General features: G+C 29.2%; 1 protein-coding gene across 1 annotated transcript in view; it reads right to left on the reverse strand.

The window, feature by feature from the left end:
- LOC107436814 (phospholipid scramblase 2) overlaps positions 1–15645 on the reverse strand; it is a gene marked incomplete in the record, with an annotated part of 76082 nt that overhangs the window by 24365 nt on the left and 36072 nt on the right.

Raw genomic sequence — 15645 nt, forward strand, 5'->3', positions numbered from 1 at the left:
AATGAAGTGTATTGATTTATATTTGTTTTCCATAATGATTACGTGAATCAATTATATTTTGAATTTTTTGACATTTAACACTAAATTGCAAAGCTTTGTTTTTAATTCTTAAATAAAGTATTAAACAAAAAAATTTCCCTGGCGGAAAAAAAATAATTTCATAGTTCTTTTTGGTATTCGAACATTTAATAACCAAAAAGAAATTCTAATTGAAAAAAAACATGAAGTTTTGTTGATTAATGAATTAGAAATTAAAATTACGCAGCACTTGCAGAACTTTGAAATGTTTAAATTTAAGCATTTCTTTCGGATCTGTGAATTTTTCCAATGGTGTTTAATTCAGACCATTAAAACAGTGCACAGATCCAGAAAAAAAAATTCACCATCCATTATTCCATTCCTTCTTTATTTAAAAAGTCTTGCACATTGTATATATAAAAATAAAAATATAAACTTAATGTATTGTACATTTTATAGCTAATCTGTCGTCGGCTGGTAAGTTAATCTCTTTCTTTTATATAAAAATCATTCAATGAGCATTTTTATAATTATTCACTCCACCTTAAATACATTTCAAGTAGGTGGAATCATAAAAAAACTTCCTTTGCAGTTAAGTAGATCGCCACTAGTAAAATTATACTACTAAATAATTCAGGGTTTATAAGCTATACTCGGTTGCAAATTACGAAATTACTACTGCTGTATAGGATATAAGTAATCATCCGCGATAGCATATAGTTCCATTATCAAATTATACGAATATGCTTTCAGGGCAAGATAAAAAGCTTTTAAAAGTTAAACACGTCAGTCAGAAACTTAATTCGTGCTATCGTGTACGATATACATCATAAAATTATTAAAAATATGTTATAGTTTTGTAGTCTTACTGGATTTCTGGACTTGGCGATATATTTTAGTAACGAAGGAGAACATTCGTTCTCTTCAAAAAGAAACAACTATATGACGTAGCAAGAGCATTGAATTTGATTGGCTCACTGAAAAGGGCGAGTCTTTTGCCGACATGCTTATTAAATGCGGGATAAAGAATTTTTACTTTTATTACGCTGTAGAGGAAAATCGACTGCCAGAAATAATATTTATTATTCTTTCTTCGGTTTCTTTAAATGCGAATAGAAAGATATATATTTGTTACGAATTTCAGATTATTAACTCTGCTTACTTGCTAATTGATTACTGTTGTTAATAAAGAGGCAAACAAAATGAAGCTGTGCAATGTCGTTTCAAGAATTGACGATATTGATATACCTTTGCTCTGGAAGCTTGGCATCCATTGAACGTGCACATGCAAACATGCTCTCTTACAAATCAACAAACGTGACTTAAGAGCGTGTGAGCCTTCGGATCTTAAAACTAATTTGGTATTGATTTGTAGCGTATCTACCACTACAAAATTACAACTACAATTCACTAGTATATAAGACATGTTAACTCGACTCTATGTCGGGGTACCTTTTCATAGATGAAGGTTGACATGGTCTGTAACTACTCTCCCCACAGATTTAAAGAGGGAAAGTAGGAATGTAAGTTAAAGTAGTTAGCATAGAACCCAGAAATCTCTCAAAAATGTCCAAACGAAATCATAGTCATCAGTATCAATAATCAGTTTAAAAGTATTCACAAGTAGTAACTAATTTGAGCTAACGCAAGTATAATAATTATTTCATACACTACTTTTAAGGCCAACTTCAACTCTTTTTTAATATAAACCTTTTTATCAAGAAGCATATCAACTGCATCAATTTAAAAATAAAAGCTAATATTTTACAACCGGAAAAACATCTAGAAAAATCTCTTTACCTGACATTGACTGGTAAAAACTTAAAAAAAAGACTTAGTTAAGTACTTTTTGTAACAGTAAAGAGGCTGTAACTAAAGCAAAACACAGAAACCACCAGTTTGAAATTAAATTTGAAGTTAGCTCACCTATACTAAAACCGTACCAGAAAAAGTCAATTCTGATAAAGTGACTTATTCCTAATTTATGAAGGAAAGGAATGCATACATTTAAATTAAATTTCTAGAACACATACTAGGACGAGCATTAAATAAAATTAAAAAAATAATAATTAATGAATGAATAAAAAACAAGTCTTTGGTCAAAAGGTTATTCATAAGTACGCTAAACTTGCATAACATCATATTAAGTTTAATCATTAAGTTTGAGTTTAATCATTTTTTCGTATTTGTTCTTGAAGGGTTTCTTTATTCAGGTCATAAGAGCCAATCCACAAACAGAAGCAAATGATTTCCCATTACCCCATTTATTTTAAACCAATATTACTTGCACATTGAAAATTTAAAAAAAATAATAAAATTAATGCATTGTCTATTTTATTATAAGTATGCTTAAGTTAATATTTATTTTATGCACAAAACTTTCATTGAATATTTAATATTGTAATAATGTTTTATTTTAATACATTTACACTAATATTGTATAATGCATTACATTATTATATAATATTAATTGTAATACATTTCATTTTCATGCATTACATACATTAATTGATAAAAAAAAAACTATTTCTTTGCAATTGTATTTATTTTAACAGTTTTGTTAGTGAAATATATCTGCGGTATCGATTAAGTAAAAATATATATTATATATTATATTTGATAGATATTATATATTATACAAAAATATATAACCGGACATGAATTGAAACTAAAGAGTTTTAATTCTTCTAACACTAGGTTGCCTCAAGGAAGTCATTTTGACTGCTTTTTAACTGATTTTTTCTTTTGCAAAAAATGGATAAATAATAATGCATAAATTAATATTGTCTTTTCAAGTGAAGTAAATGTTTTCATTGTTAATATTTACTAACAGCTTGTTACATAACTGTAAATAATATATAAAATGAAAATTAATTAAACAAATTTTTCTACACGTTAGTTATTCTTTCACAATGCAGTCATTTAGACTGCTTTTGCGCAATATAGGTATATACAAAGTTTCAGTCTTTCTAGTGTTAACAGTAAAAGGAAATATAAAACTGATTCTAAGAAATTTTCAAGCTAATGACACATGTGAATACCAAGCCTTAAGATTAATTGCACTGATCAATGTTTTTTTAATTGTAATTATAAAAGTAGAGTGCATAACATAAATACACGCATATTTAAGCAAAGTTCCCAAAGCAAATACTTTAACCAGTGTTAAATAGCACTAAAACATAATAAAACATAAACATAAAAACATAATAAACATAAAACATAATAAGACAAAAAAAAATCTTCCAGACCAAAAGGTTTTTTATAATTTACACTTGCAGAAGATAGCAGGTTTTGAATTTAATTCTTTTTTTCTGATTTGTGAATTGTTCCAAGGGCTATTCAGACCATTAGAACAATTCGCAGATCTAAAAAAAAAAAAAAAAANAAAAAAAAAAAAAAAAAAAATAGGGAAGAGAACAATAATTTTCCATTACTCCATTTCTTCATTTTGAAACAAAATTGTTCGTATATTGTATATTTCAAAATAAATCTTTAAAATTAATATTTTGTTCTTATTATAGTTGATATGAGAAAGTTAATGTTTCTTTAACGTACAAAACCTTCAATGTAGAGCATTATTATTATTATAATGAAGCTTTATTTAAATTACCAAAACTTTAAGACTTTTAGGTAGTTGAAATTTATTTCTCAACAACTATATTTTTCAAACATTTATAAATATTTATTTAGAGAAATATTCGGTTTTTCGGAAATATATACAGGTTTATGAATGGAATTTATAAAAGTAGAGTGCTATAGACAAACATATATTTGAGAAAAGTTTCTAAAACTAGTGCGCGAAACACCTTAAAAATTTAAAAAAAAAGATAACGAAACAGCTTCAGATACAAAAGGTTATTCATAATTGTGCAGAAAATTGTAACATATGTATTAAGCCTTTTTTGGATCTGTAAATTGTTAAAATGGTTTCTCTATTCACCCCATGGAAACAATCTACACATCAAAAATTCAATAATATTCTCCTAGTAGTTTCGTTGATTCACTAACTGCTATATTTTATTGTTTTAATATTATTTTATCTTATTAATAGCAATTTCATTTTCAGGTTTATCTTTGAGCGTAGATAGTGAGTAATATGCATTATTTGTAAATGGTGTAATGAACTGCTCTAAAATGGGGATATTTTGTGACAAGTGACTTGTGTGACAGGCTACTATATGATATTCACGTTTTCAAGAGTTATTGATCCCCAGTGATAGAAAATGTTTTCAGAACTTCTTGCGAGGGTCTTAGAAACAGTATTAGATTTTGAATCAGGTGTTATTTCTGTGATAGCTGATACTTGTTGATCTACGAAAAATCCTTTCATAGAGTTTATTTTTTCTACCTGCGATGTGAATTAAATCTCCTCTGAGATACATATTGGTGGTTTTGTTGTCAATAAGCTAAATTAATATTCAGATTTCTTGTTCAACGAACGCATTCGATTTTTAATTAGGAAACTTTATGGTTTTAAGTTTCGGCTTTTAGTGCATGGCTTTTTTATATATGTTTAGTATGCGTATGTGCATGTAAATTCTTTTATAGTATCTGCATAAGTATTAGTATATGTTATAGTATGTGTGTCTTAATTGGCATGTATATGCAAACCCTTTAAAGTTTATTTATCTACCTGCGATTTGCCTTAAATCCCCTCTAAAATACATATTTTTGTTCTTTTTTGTCAATAAGCTAAATTGATATTCAGATTTCTTGTTCGCTGAACGAATTCTATTTTTCATTAGGAAAATTTATGGCTGTTAGTTTAGGCTTTGAGAGTGTGGCTTTTTTACATATGTTTAGTATGTGAATATTAAATCCTATTATAGAATGTGTATTAGTACTAGAATGTGTATTAGTTTGTGTGTATTAATTCGTATACGTATATAAATACTTTTATAAAGTTTATTTTTCTACCTGCGATTCTATTTTTTAATTTGAAAACTTTACGACTTTTAGTGTATGACTTTTTCTTACATGTTTAGCATGTGTACGTGTTTAGTACTGCTGTTAGATTTTTTAGTGGAAACTTAGTGGCAATTTTTAGATATGAGTAGATCAATAATAAATGCACTAATTGCAACAGTGAAAAGAAACTGATCTCGACAATTCTTGATGTGACATGGCAATACAAGTGGAAGGTGTGCAGATAAAGAATTATCATAAGCCCATGACAAAACACATTCATAAAAAATATTCATTATGTTTCACTAAGTAGTTTATCTTTGCTAAAACTTTAACCTTAAAGAAGGCTTGCATTAGACTTTGCAAAAGTAGACAAAATAAGGTTTATTTGTACATCCTGATCTTGTTTGATAACACTAGAAACTAAATGAAGAAAGTTCTCATATCCAAACGAGACTGCTAATAATTTGCCTCATGTTGAATTGAAAATTTAGTTTAAATTATAAGTTCGTAATTAATAATAATTAGAATAATAAATAAAATAATAATACTAAAAGAGTTTTTAACTACAGTAAAATTAATAACATTAATGGAAATAATTACAGCAGTATTCATAACTATAAAAAAAAACTTTTATTTCAATTTTTTTGTTTTCACTGAAATATTAAAAAGTATATAAAGTTTTTTAGACGTATTGGGAGTACAGATAAGTTTCCTAGCAGTTTATTGGGAAATAAACGGTACATTATATTTTATTCAAAGTATTCTTCTTTATTAGACACTATTTTTTCCCATCTTCCTGGGAGCATTCGGATGCCACGTCAGAACAACTCTTCATCTTTCGAGGATATTCACGAAACGACTCATTTCGTAGATTCTTCAAATGATGTAAATTTCTGCTCCGACAGACCATGTGCCATCGACCGGAATAGGTGATAATCTAAAGGGGCAAGGTCTGGCGAATACGGTGGGTGGGCTAAAACTTCCCGTTTAAGTGTTTCCAAATAGAATAATCAATTTTCATGCAAATTCGACTCTCAATGTCTCTCGGTTCAGTTCGAATGGAACCCAGTTTCCTTTTTTTGGGATCATTCCCAATGATTTTAAACGATGTGAAATTGCTTAATGAGTCACTTGTAAAGTAAGAACAAGTTCTTTTATCTACTGGGAATAATCTTGCTCCAACAATTCTTCCAATTCCTTGTCTTCGTGCACTTTTGGTATTCCACTGAGTTCTTTGCTTACCGAGTCAAACTCAACGTTTTAAAACTTCTGAAACCACTCACGACAACTTCTCTCACTTAGAGAAAACTCACCATATGCTTCTTCAAGAAATTGATGTGCCTCAGCAGCAGATTTCTTTAAATTAAGGAAGTAAATCAAAAGTTCTCGCAATTGACGCTTATTTGGCACAAAGCTTGATACTTTTGCACGAAAACAATTACGTATGACTAATACGGAATCACTAATACTTTAAGGCTATGTTGTTACTAGATGAACAAACTTAAAATAATTACACCAGGCAATTTCTACATAACCTTCTGGTTGTGCCATCTTGTGACGAACGGCGAAAATTTATTTGTACTCCCAATATTCTTAAACCTTTGTGACTGTTTTTATTATCAAGTTTTACTATTTGATAGAATTGCATTTTTGTCCATTTTGAGGCGATAAATTACGTATTACCCACTGGTGAGACTTTGTGACATAGAATATTTTATTTACATTAAGATTACTTATTACAAAGATTTTCAAATATACTTTGTAAACAGAGCTCTATATTGCAATTTAAACTATGTATCCAAGAAAAAAATTCGAAAAGAGTCCAAAAGTTACCCCACTTTTCCTTACATGAAATTCTTGAAATACACAAAATTTGCTGTGCGATTCCGTTGTATCACTGGTTTATTTAAAATTCTGTTGTAATTTAGATTCATTTTATGATCAAATATTTTATTTTCAAGTGGTTAGGAAGCATGTTAGGGGTAGGGGACATTGAATAAATTTTAATGCTAGTAAATTATGCTTTGAACCATGTAAAAGTAGCTCTTTAATTCAAAAAGGTTTTCCACATTCCTAAAACTTAATATCAAGTATTACGATTTGATAGAATTATATTTCAGACAATTTGGAATCGATGAATTACGTACGATTTAAGTATGATGTACGATAAATTACGTACGATTTAAGTATGATGTACGATAAATTACGTATGACATCTTTCCTTATATGAAATTCTTGAAATACACAAGATTCGCTATGCAATTCCGTTGTATCACTGATTTATTTAAAATACTAATGTCATTTCGGTTTTAGTTTTTTAATTCAAAAATGTATTCCAATTTCTAAAAGCAATTTTTATGCTCTAATTGATACTATGAAAAAGTAGGAAAATTTTTTGAAATATAAATATTTTGGAGAACATTTTAGTAATTTTGGAGTACATTTTGAAAATTTTCGTACCGGTATAGAATGCTGGAATGAGAAGTTTTTTAGTTAATCAATGAAGAATATTTTTTCTAATTCCTTATGCAGTTTTATTTTATCCCTGATTTGAATAAATTACTGTTGTTATTTCGATTTAATTTATCTTGAAATATTTTATTTTTATGTGGTGTAGGAGACATATTAGATCTTGGTGGGTAAATTTTAAATTTTGTAAGTGGTATGATGAACCATGTGAAACCAAATATAAATTCTAATTCTTAAGTCAAAATTATTAAACAGGAGGTAGGAAAAAATAACCATTACTACACTAATTCATGAAACTCAAAAATATATTCCAAATTTTTAAAACGATTTTTATGCTCTAATTTATGAAATTAAATAGAATATAAATATTTTCAGAACTTTTTAGAAATGAAAGTTCTTTTACGACAGATATTGAATGTTGAAAAATGAAGACGATAAATATTTAAAACTTCGTATGCAGTTTTATTGTATAAACTACTGTTGTTATTTAGAATTAATTATTTTTTAATTATTTTATTTTTAGATGTTTCACATGATTTAGGACTAACATCAGGTGGTGGTGAGTAAATTTTAAATTTTGTAAGTGATGTGATGAACCATGTGAAAGTAATTCTTGAAACTCAAAAATATATTCTAAACTTTTAAAATGATTTTTATGCTGTAATTTATAAAATTAAATGGAACATAAATGTTTTAAGAATATGTTAGAAATGAAACTTCCTTCACGACAGATATTGAAATGACGAAGATAAATATTTGAAATTTCGTATTCAGTTTCATTGTATCCTTGATTTACATAAATTACTATTGAATGTTGGAAAATGAAGTTCTTAAAAATTCAATTATTAGCGTTCAATTATCTATTTAAGTGGTGGTGGTGGTGCAAGAGGTCTCTTCAGAAAGAGTAAGAAAATTTGAAACTTTTAAAAATTGCACACAGAATTTTCCGTATGACCGCCATTAATCGATATTTAACGACACCTTGTCAAAAATAGAGTGATCAAAACATTCATATAGGAAATTAAAAATTAATAATTATGTTTTAAAAAAATTAAAAATGGTATCGAATTCTTACGGATAAGGCATCAAAACCAGTTTGATAACCTGATGAGTATTGGAATTGTTTCTTATATTTTCATTTTCAATACATTTAAAAATAAATTCAAACAGGTTTGGATTTTTTTCATATCCGCATTCAACTGTAAATAATTTCCAAATCCTGCAATGAAATTTTAACTAAAATGAACTGGAAAGCATTGCGTGAAACTTTGATATTAATTCTTAAAGAGTAACCACTTCGTTTGTTATTTTGTTTCATAGAGGTAGGAAATCTTAAATTTGAGCAACATGGGAAAATTTTATTCATTACATTCGAAGTAATAAACGTTTGATAACTCTGAAGAATTGTGATTAAACCTCAGCTTTGTCATCAGATGTTTAATTACATGTATTATAGAGACAAAATTAATGATGAAATATACATTAATATGCAATTACTCGTAATTTTTCGTGCTATTCCGTTTTTCATCAATATTAAATTAGTATGCAATAGTATAATGTATTGTCATCTTTACTTTAAATGTCACAAGTTTAAAAAAATATTTTGTTTGCATTTATTTCTAATTCGTGTCTCTGAGAATTGTCTACATTAAACTCACGGGAACGTAAAGTAAAAATTGCCAAATTTGGTGATTTAAAAAAAAAAACGCGCCAAAAGTGGTTGTCGAACAGCATTTTCACCGAATGACTCTTCGCACAATGGTGGAATACTAACAACAATAAATCTTAAACATTAAATTATAACATATTTAAAGAAAATAAAAAGAAAACTTCTTAATTCGTTAGCTTCTATACCATCAATAAAGTACAAACCCTGCAAAGAAATTACCTAAAACTGATACTAAGCAGGGGGCAATACACAAAAATTAATTTTTTCAGAATAAACATTTCATTCAACATTTTCTTTAGATATATCTTTGGTTTGAGTTAATAGAGACTAAGTTCAGAAATCCCGAACTTTAAATTCAAAATTTTAACATAATTAAAAAAATGTGAGAAAATGCGATCGTTGAAATACTTGATTTAATGTAAGCTTTTCGATTTATTTCATTGTTAATTTTTTTTTCTTTTAGTGGGTGAAATGTTAAATAGCGCTGGGTATTTCTTTTAATATTTAAAAGATTCCAACATATTTTGATTTGCTTTTGTTTTTTTAGTTCAACACAACACAGAATTTTAGCAATGACGTCATTCAACTTAAAGATATTTTAAAAAGTTGAAATGCAAGATACAAAATAAATATTTAAATGTAACTTAAATATCAAATGTCAACTTAATCAAATATTTTTGTTAAACGAATCGAAAAAAATACTATAGAATTTTAAAGATCGAGTATCTAATACGTTTTTATTAAATTAATTACGATTATATTTTAGGTGCCTATTTGATCTACACACTAAAACTCTGAAATTTGCCAGACTGGTTCTTGGTTAATAGCATTTAATCAAGTGTTAACATCCAAACCAAAAGACTGAAAAGCTTATTAATGTAACACTAATGCAACGTTAACAACCAAATCAACGCAGTCAAAAATCTGTAAATGTGATCAAAATCACCCCACCAAAACACAATAGTACTATTCGGTATAGAGCAATTCCACAAGAAATAAAGCAAAATGTTGAAGTTTCAAACTTTAGCAAACTTGACATGTTTTAGATCAGCTGAGAGTGTTATTTTTATTGTAGTGCAACTTGGCATTGATAAGTATTTAATTACCATTTCATTTCAAACTGAAAACTTTAGTTTCAACTTTCTTTTATAAAATATCTGAATTAAGTGATTAAAAAAAAACACTATTTTAATATTTCAAAAAGCATGTTCAGCTCTTATTGCAATTAGCATATTTTTAACCACATAATACTACAGTTTTGTGAAGAAGGACTACTTTTTTTGAAAAAGAAGGTTTTGGCCTTTGAAGAATTTCAAATTACCAATTTCTTACGTCCGTAACAGAAAGTAAGTTAAAGTTCACGTACGTAGTATATCTTACGTCAGAAACAGATCGAGAATTCGAATTTAAAATAAATTGAATGATATTAATGCATATAAATGCATTTCAAAGATAACAAATAATATTTTTCATGTCGCTTCAATAATCCCAGAATTCAATTTTATATTATTTAGAATTTCAATTTTAAATTCAAATATTTTCAGATGACCTTAACAAGATGGATTTCTTAGAAAAAAAGCAATTTATGTGGTGACAACTGAAAAGCTTTCAAATGACAAGAAAATGCGGATGAACTTATAGTAAAATTTAAGATTAATTTCAATGAATAATTTATTTATTCCAAACTTTTTAATTCATACGTACATACATATTTCCTTTCACACCAAATTGGAGCATAGGACTTCTATCATAGCTTTTCATTCCACTCTATTTGTAGCCAGATATTTTGCCTCTCTCTACGTCTTTCCTATTGTTTTCAATTCCCTTACAATCGTCCTGTGACAAGTATTTTTAGGTCTTCCTCTTTTTATATTACCATAAGGGTTCCAATCAAAAACTTGCTACTCTGAATTTTTCATGTTAGCGCACAACATGACCAATCCATTTCCCTTTATGCTTATGTTTTTCTTTTCTAAGGATTCCTGCATTGCAAATTTTATGGAACCACTTGATACGTATGATTCTATTTAAACAGTTGTTAATGAATACTTGAAGTTTTTTCATGTCATTTTTATTCCAGTGCCATATTTCTAATCCGTTTAGTTGGACAGATTTACCATTAGTGCTAAAAATTCAAAATTTTTGCTGAATTTGATATGTTTTTGTTTTTCCAAAATTTACTGAGAATAGCGTAACTGCTTCGGGATTTGTTTAATCTATTGAGTATATTTTAATCAGTTTCTCCTTTGTTTAATCTATTTAGTATATCTTAATTAATTCCTCCTCTGTTTAATCTATTCAGTACATCCTCATCAGTTCCACCTTTGTTTAATCTATTTAGTACATCTTCATCAGTTCATCCTTTGTTGTTAATTATACTTCCAAAATACGTAGCACTGCTTACTTCCTCTAGTTTATTATTTTCTAAGAATATGTCATTTTATAACAAGCCACATTTTCATTGTCTCCAAGCTTAAAATTTTACTGTTTGTTTGCATGTGTTCAAAGGTGTTGGTCATTCAAGTCGTCTGCATAATAAAGATCAGAATGGTCTTCAGAAAAAAATCCATCTTACACCTTAATAATCCAGTCAATAGCAATAAAAAAAGATTGTTAGAGAAAGTATACAACCCTACCTATCACCGGAATCAACTTTGAAAGATTCTGATTGTCAACCGGCATAGATAACTAGTAAATTGTAATTCTTATATATATATTTCCGATAATGCTTACGAAACATTCAAGAATTCCACAGTACTTCAACAGCTTCCAGAGTGCTCCTCTGTTAACCTTTTCAAAATCTATGAAATTTAAATGAATTGTTGATTACCATGCAATTGATAGTTCCACTATAATCCTTAACGTCGCAATGTGGTAGACGCATGATCTATTAAACTTGTTTTCTTTGATCGCAGGTTTTTCTCAATTGCATTTTTTCATTTTTTCCAGCATTATTTTAGTGCAAATTTTGCTGCATACATTTAACAAAGTGGCATCCTCACCAAAACATCTTCACTCATGAAATTTGAACTCATGAAATTCAAATTTAATTTGGACAATGATGACTATTGTATACGATTGGGGAGGCTCCTTGGTGAACGCCTCAATCTTTTCTATACTGTATAAAAGCACACCGTTTCTGCGCCTGATTTGATGGTATAAGGTGCCATAGTAAACGACACATGGAAATCCTTAACATTGATCCACGGCATCGGGACAACACAGTTCGTGATAAATTTCAGCTACATGTGTTTCTCCAGAGATCCCAGTAGCAATTCTTTAAAAAGACAATGCTCAGCCACGCGCAGTAAAAGGATGCCACAAGAATGCCACCACCACATGAGCACATTCCGTTGACTTGCTCTATCCCCAGAATCTTGCATTTGAGCTTGAGGTGGCTCAAGCGGGAGCTAAAACCTCAACTCAAATACATTTTTTCCAGTACATAATTATCACTTTGCTTTGATTTTTTAATCACATAATTATATCAGCGCTGTTCTATCATACATAAAATTTCGTTTCGTTTTGACAAATCTGTTTTGGTGGGTTAATTTTTACGGCAATTAGCATATATAGGGACAGATGACTTAACTTTTGACATGGCAACCCATGGGTCAAACAATCTTGGAGAGGTAGAAGGACAACTTCTTGTACATGCTCAGTGTAAATTAAACTCGGTAGATGTATGTGAGGGTATGAAGTTCTTTTTCTGACGAAATCAGTTTTTTTTGCCTATTTTAAAAGGGACTGGCACTAATATAGAGCATTGGTGTTCTGTCAGACTTTGCTTCAGATCTGGCCAACTACAACTTTTTCAAAATTCCAGAAGGCCTACGAAAATACTGTTTTCTCAATGGTTTTTTCGTATCTTAAGCATTTTTAACAAGAGTTTCAACAAGAAGAAAGTTCATCGAAGATGAATCAAACTGAGAAAATCCTTCATCTATAAGAATCAATGGAAATGCTGACAGAATTCTGGATATCGAGCTATCAGATTTGGTTTACGTTCAAAATAATCAGGAAAGAGTTGAACTTCTATCACAACATCGATTTTGAATAATAGATTGATTTTGAACTAAGATTCCCAATACTTGATTCAGTATTTCCTTTGTCTTCTGGATTGGGTTCAAGTTTACAAGGCTACGGATTCGAACATTAGTAGTCGTAAACCCAAAAAATTGGGTCGACTGTTCAACGACGGCTATAAAATAAAATACTTTGTCTGACTTCACAATACAAGAGGAAATGGTACAGATAAATGAATTATACTGAGCCAATGATGATACACCCATACAAAAAATGTACCTAATGTTTTACTATGTTATTGTTCAGTGTTTCAGAAAACTTCACCATTACATTAGACTTTGTATATGCCAAACACTTGTGCAATATGTGCACCCTGATTTTGTCTAGTACAAGAAAAATGGTATTAAAAAAGATCTCACATCCAAACGAAGTTTATTACATCTTGTTTAATGCTGATTTGAAAGTATAGTTCTTAATTATAATAGCGTAGTAAATATACTAATCAAAATCTTAATATTATCCAAATTATCAATTACAATAAAATTGATAATTCTATGGAAATAATAAAAATTATGGAATTATTCATAGCAATAAAAGAATTAAAGACTTTGAATTAGATTTGCTCCATTATAAATTTTAAAAAAATATATAAGATAAATTATATGTATCCTCAAATTTTTTCTTCGATATTCGATGTTATAAATTACTATTTTCTAGAATAATATTTCAGCCGATTTGAAAATTGTAAATTAAGCGTCCTAAATAAACATCATCTAAGTTGATGACTTAGTGAAAAGAAACAAATTTTTTAAAATTTCTCATGCTATTTCAAGCAGCGTTTCACACTTATAATATTAAAAAAGGTATTTAAAACAAAAATCGCCAAATATTCTAATCTCTACTTTGCAATTTAAACTGAAGATCCATAGGGAAAAAATTTTAGAAGTGTCTCAAACTGACCCCCCTTTGTGGTACATTATATTTAAAATTAAGTGGTAATTATATTTAAAATTAAGTACGCAATTTTTTTTTACCACTGATTTACAAAAGTTATTGTCACTATTTTAATTTGATTTATGCTTAAATATTTTATTTTTAGGTGGTTCATTAGGTGGTGAGTAAATTTTAAATTTTGCAAGTGATGTGATGAACCAACCCTAGCAACAATTATATCTTGGCCCCAGTTGGGCTCGGTATTGGCTCAACATGGCTCCTATATAAATATGCTCTGATGGACCAATATTGGGATGTCCAGAATTTTTAACATTGGTCCTATGCAATGTCAATATTAGCCTATATAATGTTATATTGGTCCTATGCAATGTTATATTGGCTGAATAATGATTCTAATATATCAAGTGAATCCGACAATTCTATGTAGGGTTGATGTTGGTTATAAAACGGCAGTAAAATATCGAGTGAATCGGACAATTCTATATAGGACCCATATCAGCCCTTTGAACCTTTATTGAGCCAAGATTAGTCAATATTGGTTCAATGAGGGCCCAAGTAATTTTGCTGTTAGGAAGTGAGAATATTTCTTGAACTCCCTCTTTCTTGATATTCCAAATTCTTATATGATTTTTATGGTCTAATTTATAAAATTAAATGGTAGGATAGTATTTTCTTAAAAATAAGTGTTTAAGAACATTTCACAAATGAAAATGCTTTAGGACAGATATACAATGCTGGAAAATGAAATTAATGACTGGAATGGCATTTCTTTACAACATCTCATGGCAATAAATCTGTACATGGAATTGCTGAACAGAATGCTCAAACCACTCGTTCACAAAAAAAAGTTTACCAACTTATGGCCGTGGCAGGTGCTGGGAGTATTGCTCATTTCTCGTTGTCTGATGAGTACCTTGTGACCAATGTCACGGAGGCGAGCAACGTTACCCTCCTCACACTGACACAGATACCCGCTCCTAGTATGGGCCAGATTCACACATGACACACAACAGAGTACTAAAAACAGCGAGAAACATCCATGCCCTAAGTGAGACTCGAATCCACAGCCATTGATTTCGCAATCAGGAACGCTACTGCTCTGCCATCCAGCCGGTAAATAACATATTCATATGCAAAGATCTCAGATAAATAAAATCTGATGACTCCGGTAACAAAATTGCTGCGCATTTATTAAATGGCAATTATTTTAATACTTCTTGAATATTTGAATACTTCTTGAGTCTCCTTATGGTAGAGATTTTGCATGTTGCTGCAGCAAATCATTTAAAAAATAAATTTTTTTTTCGGCATTACAAAACAAATAAAAATATGAAAACTTGTATCGAAATTGGAATTTCTTTGCAACATCTCATGACCATAATACTTTACATGGAATTGCTAGACAGAATGCTCGAACCACATATTCACGAAAAAATCCACACTTGAGGAATTTTTACTAATGATTTTTCAAAGATACTCTAGGAATTTCTAGTCATCGAAATATAATTTTCATGAAAGTTCTGGACTTTGGTATTAGGTAAACTAATTACTTATGATGTGCATTGGACCAGAACTGGAGATATAAATGTTATCGGCTTTAA

Source organism: Parasteatoda tepidariorum, chromosome 5 (assembly GCF_043381705.1).
Source record: "Parasteatoda tepidariorum isolate YZ-2023 chromosome 5, CAS_Ptep_4.0, whole genome shotgun sequence".
In the NCBI taxonomy this organism is placed as follows: domain Eukaryota; kingdom Metazoa; phylum Arthropoda; class Arachnida; order Araneae; family Theridiidae; genus Parasteatoda; species Parasteatoda tepidariorum.